This window comes from Oryctolagus cuniculus, chromosome 12, assembly GCF_964237555.1.
Source record: "Oryctolagus cuniculus chromosome 12, mOryCun1.1, whole genome shotgun sequence".
Taxonomy (NCBI): Eukaryota; Metazoa; Chordata; class Mammalia; order Lagomorpha; family Leporidae; genus Oryctolagus; species Oryctolagus cuniculus.
In genome coordinates this window covers 31276216-31284551 of record NC_091443.1, presented here as the reverse complement: position 1 = coordinate 31284551, position 8336 = coordinate 31276216, and the positions used below count along the sequence as shown (strand labels likewise).

Below are 8336 nucleotides of genomic sequence, written 5' to 3'. Positions count from 1 at the left end.
AATGACTTCAAATGGAAAGGTTTCTTTTTGACATGATAGAGATATTCTATAATTAGCTTGCAGTGATGGCTGTGCAACTCTATAAATTTACTAAAACTCATTTAACTGTACATTAAATGGAGCACATTTATGGTATATAAATAATACCTCAATAAAACTGTTATAATTTTTTAATTATAAGCCTACCAACTACCAACTTAAATTCTGAAAGCACAACCTTTTCCCTTTGTTGATGTGAAATAAAAATAATCCTCCAACAAGAATTCTCTCCTGTTATTTCTCTCAAATATGAAAGGTATAACAGAGCAGTATTTGTATCTCATTTCCCCCTGGAGCTCTCCCTATTCAAACTAAGATAACAATCATAGCTGAAATCATGAACTTTTTTTACAGTTTTTTATTTATTTTATTTATTGAAAAACAAAGTGATAGAGAGAGAAAGAGATCTTCCATCTGCTTCTTCACTCCCAAAATGCCTGCAACAGCTGGGGCTGTACCAGGATGAAGCCAGGAACCACATAAATAGCAGGGACCCAAGTACATATGTCATCCCTTGTGGCCTCCCAGGGTGAACATAAGCAAAAATGCTATATCAGAAGCAGAGGCAGGTCTCAATACCAAGCATTCAGATATGCGTATACAGTCATCACAAGCAGCAGGTTAACCCACTGTTCTCACCCCTGAAATCATGAGCCTTTGAAACCATTAGCTCTTATTCCCTTCTATGCAAATAATAAAATTATAGGAAATGGTCAAATTGAGAGTTGGTCAAATTCTGGGTGCATAAAATGTTATGCATGTCTGATTCCATTTATAATAAATTTATTTTAAGACATCTTAATTGGTCTCTATTGAAATATTTTATCTTTTGTCATAAATATATAACATAATTATAAAAAAGGTTTTTAATGTTTTAACTTTTATTTAATAAATATAAATTTCCAAAACACAACTTTTGCATTATAGTGGCTTCTCCCCCCAAAACCTCCCTCCCACCCACAACCATCCCATCTCCCACTCCCTCTCCCATCCCATTCTTCATCACAACTCATTTTCAATTATCTTTATATACAGAAGATCTACTTAGTATTTACTAAGTAAAGATTTCAATGGTTTGCTCCCACACAGACACACAAAGTATAAAGTACTGTTTGAAGAAAAGTTTTACCACTAGTTCTCATAATACAACTCATTAAGGACAGAGGTCCTACATGGGGAGCAGGTGCACAGTGACTCCTGTTGTTGATTTAACAATTGACACTCTTATTCATGACGTCAGTAATCACCCGAGGCTCTTGTCATGAGCTGCCAAGGCTGTGGAAGCCTCTGGAGTTCACCAACTTCCATCTTATTTAGACAAGGACATCGTCAAAGTGGAAGTTCTCTCCTCCTTTCAGAGAAAGGTACCTCCTTCTTTGATGGCCCATTCTTTCTGCTGGGCTCTCACTCATAGAGATCTTTCATTTAGGTCATTTTTTTTTTTGACACAGTGTCTTGGCTTTCCATGCCTGAGAAACTCTCATGGGATTTTTAGCCAGCTCCAAATGCCTTAAGGGCTGATTCTGAGGCCAGAGTGCTGTTTAGGACATCTGCTATTCTATGAAAAAGATTTTTTTTAAGATTATCAGTAATCAACTTACTTCCTTAAATTTTCAGAATTATCAGTATTGATTCTTAGATCTGAAAAGGGCTTTTTTAAGGGAAAGGATTTATTGGGAGAAACCCAACAGACCAGAGGGAAAGGGCAAAGAAGGAAAAGAGGGAAAGAGGGAGAAGGAGAGTGTAAGAGAAGGATCAAGAGAGAGAGCAAGAGAGAGAGAGAGCCTCCTGTGCAGGAACAGGTCCTCTTAAACCTTTGCCAGGGAGTGGGCAGGGAAATAGGAGCAGCAAATCCCATTAGGGTGTGGTGGAACTGTTACCAGAGGTTGGGCCATTGGGTCACCTGGCTTCCAGCCATAGCATTGGGGGATAGAACCTAGGATGGTGTTCGGGGTGTAGATCGTGCCATAGATAAGACTGCACCATTTTACTAACATTCCCCACTTTTGTTTTCTATAAAGCAAGCGTTGTATAGGATTACATAGCCCCAAAAGTCCAGGAGGGGTGGAGGGACGATGATCTGTCTTTAGAGCTACTTCCTGCTGACATAGGACAACAAGGTACTCTCTGCTGAAATGGGGTGGTGTTTCAAGCCACTGTCTCCTGAGTGGGGAGCCGAGAATATTCTGAAAAGGGTTTTTTATGTCTTACTTTTATACCATAGGCCATAGATTGTTGGATTAGTCATATACATCAATGAGAAATTCCCTAGTTTTAATGAAACAAATCACAAAGCCAATATCACAGAAATAAATATGATAATAACAGAAAAGAATCTTAGTTTTATGGTTTTAAAGGAAATACACAGATACTACTTCAAAAAGCTGAAGTCATTTAATCAAATAACATTTTACTTTCTCTAACAATCCCAAAAAGAAGTAATGATCATCATGCCTTAGAACACATTTTTTAATAAAATAGGTTGATATGCAACTATAAAATACACATATGGAGTCAGTGTTTTGTCTAAAAGTTAAGACACTGCTTGAGATTCTTACATCCCATTTTGGGGTGTGTGGATTTGAGTTCTGATTCCACTTTGAACTCCATCTTCCTACTAATATACATCCTGGAAGACAAAAGGTAATGGCTCAAGTATTTGACTCCCTGCCACTCATGCAGGAAACCCAGATTTAATTCCTGGCTCCTGGATTTCATAGGCATTTGGGGAGTAAGCCAGCAGATGGGAGATCCATCAGTCTGCCTCTCAACAGTCATAGATAATATATATATATATATATATACATATATATAGAGAGAGAGATATGTATATACACACACATACACATGTACATATGTATAGATAAATATATATATATGTGTGTGTTTCAAATAAATAAAAATAATGAATTATGTACCATTACATTTAGAACTAATGGTAGGAGTTACATTCACCATTTAGTTCATAAATAGAAGAATAGCAATAAATAATATAAAAACAGAAATAAGCCAGAACTAGAGGTAGGATGAACATCAATAGGAGATCATGGACTTCAAGGCTAAGAATAGACTTTGGTCATTGCCAAAGATACTGCTTCTAGGTTAGCAGCTAAATACCACTTGGCTTTTATAATATTATGTTAAAAAAAAAAAAAAAACAACTACTTCCCTTTTGGAGACAAATCTTCCTAGCCTTTAGCTTTAATTTGAAGCAGTTGATTTCCAAACCTAATAGACAACTGACTTCCTAAGATGTCTTTTTATTAATTTGCTGGGTTAGTGTCGCTCCCCCTCTTCGTGGAGGAACGACACTAAACCCTGCCTAGGCTTCCTATCCGAGTCACGGCACCATTATGTCGCTCCCCCTCTTCATGGAGGAACGACACAGGACCCTGCGCTGTTCTTTTGTCTGCTCAGCCCTTCCCAGGTTTGCTGCTGGTTCTTCCCCGGGTTGGCTACCGACCCTTCCACCTCCGTGGAAGGGCGGTTCCCCCTGCCACTTTCCCCACTTCCGCGGGGGAGCGGCACACTGCCGGCCGGCTCTCTCAGGGGCTGCACAGGTGTTCCCTCAGATGGATGTTCCCTTTAGATGTTCCTCGTGCATGTTGTCTCTCTCCTCCTTTATAGTCCTCTTCCGCCAATCCCAATTCTGCTACCCACACGCCCGCTGCTCTCCTCCAATCAGGAGCAAGTCCTACAGTTTATTGGTTGAACTGGAGGCAGCTATGTAGAAGCTGTTTCCCTTCCCAGCGCCATATTGTGGGAAAGCAGATGCATAGAATAAGTCTTAATTCCAGTAACTTAGTCTAGTCCGAATTGCTCCCCACAGGTTAGGTTCACCATTTCTTAGATTTCATAATTTTCTTTCATGTACTCTGTTTTTCTTTACTTAAAATTCATTCTTGTGTAATTTTTTAGCTTCATAAAAGTTGATGTGCCAATCTCTAGAAGCAATTATATCTCTAAAATTATTCATGCATGGTAGTTTGATGTTAAAGCTTACAATTATTTCCTCTCAGAGTCATACAGGGCTGCTCTGTTGTCACCCAGAATCCAGTGTACTTGACGGACAGTGTAATGCCACTCCAGTTAACATTCCTTCATAGGTAACCTGCCCTTAGAGTCATCTTGTTTTCTCTAGCATCTTAGAATTTCATCAAGATATGGAGTTCATCAGGTCTCAGTCAGCTCTACTTTTTCAATCTGAAATTTTGTGTCATCTTTCAGGAGCCCCAAAACTTCTATTTAATGTCTTCTGTTTTCTTTCCATGAAAATTCTTCTCATAGTTAGATAAGAAAACTCATATTCATCTCGCATAGTTTTTCTCATATTTTGCTTATTTTTGGATATCTTGAGATGTTCCTTTGATTCTTCCTCTAATCTTTCTTTTGAATAATTTCTTTTATTTCAGCAGTATATTTTTAAACTTTTCAATTTCTGTGTTCTATAATTATTTCTTTTCCATAGTATCCTCAGCTATGATTCAAATTCCTCCAAGAACTTTTTTTAATCATCTTGCTTCCTGAATTATCCTTATAAGTTACATTTGTTTGATCCCCATTCTTTTTGTCATTGACTCACTGGACACATTTGAAAGGTTCTTGATTGCCTGTTAATGTTTATGAGTGGTGACTAATTACTATCATGGGCAGAAAGGACACTCTTCTCCTACCAAAGTTGATTTCCTACCACAAGTCTTTCCCCTGCATGGAAAAGCTGATGGCAACATCAGTGACTGTCATCAGGGTATGGTCACTGGCAAGTTCACTTTAGGATGTACACTGGGTATTAAGCCTGCCTATTGGATACCACCCTCCATACTGGCATAAAGAAGACTCTGTTCCAAATGACAACTCAGAGTAGGAGCTCTAGGTCTCCACTGACAAATAGCTCAATCATTGTAGTGGAAAGTTCAAACTGTGCTATGGATGCCCATCTAGCACATGGGAGAGGGTAGCCCTATGCTCCAATAGCGAGTAATCTGTAAGGAAAGGAGTAATAATGGTAGGGATTTGGGCACTAAATAAGAAATTCACTACATACATCTCTATTTTCACAGTTAAGAAATGCAATCCTGGTAAAATTTTGTTATAGGTAATGTTAGAAATATCTTTTATTTAATTTTTAATTTTTTTCCCAGAAACATTTTATTTCAGGTATACAAACTTCACACATTTCATAAATACAAATTTAAAAACATAGTGATTCTTCCCATTTCTAGCCTCCCTCACACTCACACTCCCACCCTTCTTCCTCCTCCTTTTCCTATTGCCATTATTTTTTTTACTAAGATCTATTTTCAATTAAATTTATACATATAAAATTAACCCTACACGAAGTACAGAGTTTAACAAATAGTATGAAAAAAAAATATTTCTCGCGGCCCTTATCGAAGCTGCAGCTGCTTCCACATAGCAGTTGTGGTCAAAAAGGAACCCAGAGCGACAGTTTTCCTTGACGGTCACCGTTCTGTTTGCTGTAACCGATCTGCAACATTTCAGGAAAAGACAGTCCTCGGGTTGAGCCGGAGAGCAGGGTTAAAGTGCATCCCACAGGCTGCCAGAGACGCGGGGTCTTGCATGGAGGGGTCAGTGAGGCCTCGGAGAACAGCTGCGGAGCTGTGTCGGGGGAGGTGGCAGGGGAGTGGACGCTTGTCCTGGGAACATCTATCCAGGGGCGATTCTTTGGAATGCTGCCTCAACACTAGGGCATCAGGGTAAGGACCAAAACTGGACAGGCCAGGAAAAGGGAGCAGGTGGACAGCTGTGTTCTCATCGTAGGTGTGCCACGTGATGCTGGCAGACGTGGGGCGGTGAGGACCCCGGCGGCATCCTCGGGCTGCCTGACCGGGTTTCTGAAGAGCCCAGCTTGCTGGCTTCTGGAGCAGTGCCTTTTTTTTAGACTAAGGTCTACGCTACAGAGGATCTGCAGGGCTGGATGACTACTGAAGGGTTACGAAGTCTGCATAGCTCCACGCAGTGGCCAAACTGTGCAGCCATCACTCAGGAAAACCAACAGAGGGATGAAGAAGGCTGGCATGCAGCCTAAAATTGATGAGGTTTGTGAACCAGAAGACCACGCCTTCGCCATACCCGTGTGACCTCATGCCCCTACCTAGCCACACCTGGGTGCCCATCACCAGTCAGGTTAATTAACCACCTTTGGAAGTGGGTTAAAAGCTTGGGTGTGTCTGTCCTGCCCTGTTTCCTAGCCTCTTGCCAGGAGGGGGCTGTGCCATCCACCCTAGGCTTCCTGGTGCTCAGTATGAACCCCTCTCTCATCCTATGCATCTTTTGCACTAAATAAATGCCAAAAATGTAAAAAAAAAAATATTTCTCAACAGTCGAGACAAGGGCTATTCAAAGTCACTGCATCTCTCAAAGTGTCAATTTCACTGCTATAGATTACCTTTTCTGTATTTTGTTAGTTACCACAGATTAAGGAAAACATATGGTATTTTTCTTTTGGAGGTTGGCTAATTTTACTAAGGATAATGTTTTCCAGTTATATCTATTTTGTTGCAAAAGAAAGCATTTCAATTTTTTTACCACTGTGTAGTATTCCATGGTGTACTTTTCCCATAATTTCTTTGTCCAGTCTTCAGCTGATGGACATCTCAGTTGATTCCATATCTTAGCTATTGTGAATTGAGTTGCAATAAACACAGGAGTACAGATGACACTTTCATATGCTTTCATTTCCTTTGGGTAAATTCCCAGGAGTGGGATGGCTGGGTCTTATGATAGGTCTATATTCAGATTTCTGAGGTATCTCCATACTGTCTTCTGTAGTGGCTGCACCAGTTTACATTCCCACCAAGAGTGGATTAGGGTACCTTTTTCCCCATATCCTCATCACTATTTGTTGTTTGTTGATTTCTGTATGAAAGCCATTCTAACTTGGGTGAGGTGAAACCTCATTGTGGTTTTGATTTGCACTTCTCTGATGGCTAGTGAACCTGAACATTTTTTCATGTGTCTGTTGGCCATTTGAATTTCCTCTCTTGAAAAATGGCTGTTCAAATCCATTGCCCATTTGTTAACTGAAGTGTTTTGTTGTTGAGTTTCTCTTTATAAAGTCTGGATATTAATCATTTATCAGTCATGTACTTTGCAAATAATTTCTCCATTCTGTCAGTTATCTCTTCATTTTACTGAGTGTTTCTTTTGCAGTGTGGGAGCTTCTCAATTTGATGTAATCCCATTTGTCAATTTTGGTTTTGACTGCCTGTGCTTCAGGGGACTTTTCCAAGAATTCTTTGCCTATGCCAATGTGTTACAGAGTTTCCACAATTTTCTTTAATAATTTGATGGTATTGGGTCATAGATTTAGGTTTTTAATCCATTTTGAGTGGATTTTTGTGTAGGGTGTAAGGTAGGGATCTTGCTTCATACTTCTGCCTGCAGAGATCCAGTTTTCCCAGCACCATTTGTTGAAGAGACTGTTCTTGCTCCAGGAATTGATTTTAGCCCCTTTGTCAACAATAAATCGGTTGTAGATACATGGATTTATTTCTGGAGTTTCTATTCTGTTCTATTCATCTATATATCTGTTTTTGTGCCAGTACCAGGCTGTTTTGATTATAACTGTGGTGTAGTATGTCTTGAAATCTGGTATTGTGATGCCTCCAGCTTTTTTGTTTGTTTGTTTTAAGTCTGCTTTAGCTATTTGGCGTCTACTGTGTTTCCATATGATTTTCAGCATTGTTTCTTTCTGTATCTGAGAAGAATGTCTGGTATTTTGATTGTATTGCATTGAATCTGTAAATTGTTTTCAGTAGTATGGACATTTTGATAATACTGGTTCTTCCAATCCATGAATGTGGAAAATTTTTCCATTTTTTATATCTTCAATTTCTTTAATTTTTATATTTAAATATCTTCAATAATAAGCAAAACAATACTTTTCATAGGAGAAATCCTACCATTTAAAATAACCAGGTGAGAAGTATCATTATGTTCTTAAAACTCTATACATGAACTACATGAAATCTGTTCTCTTTATATAAATAAATAAATTTTAAAAGAAAAGAAGCAGTTCATTATGGGGGGTTAAGGGCTTCCTTATTAGAAACTACTATCTGCCTAAATCTGTGTATACAAAATACATGAAATTTGTATACCTTATAGAAATTTTTAAAAAATAAAAATTAACTTTTAAAAATAGAACTAATACATATGTATTATTAAGAAGAAGAGAATATGAAGAAAAAAGAAACTACCATCTTAGTTCTAAGGAAAATTTGATATAGTCTTCCATTTATTTTCTTCATGTGCTTTCACTATAGAGAATTACA

General features: G+C 38.6%; 1 non-coding gene across 1 annotated transcript; it reads left to right on the top strand.

Annotated features, from left to right (window-relative positions):
- The first annotated feature begins 5418 nt into the window (after window positions 1-5418).
- Window positions 5419-5553, top strand: LOC127484028 (small nucleolar RNA SNORA16B/SNORA16A family). Its single transcript, XR_007910809.1, has one exon. It is a non-coding gene; the product is annotated as a small nucleolar RNA SNORA16B/SNORA16A family (small nucleolar RNA).
- The last annotated feature ends 2783 nt before the right edge of the window (window positions 5554-8336 follow it).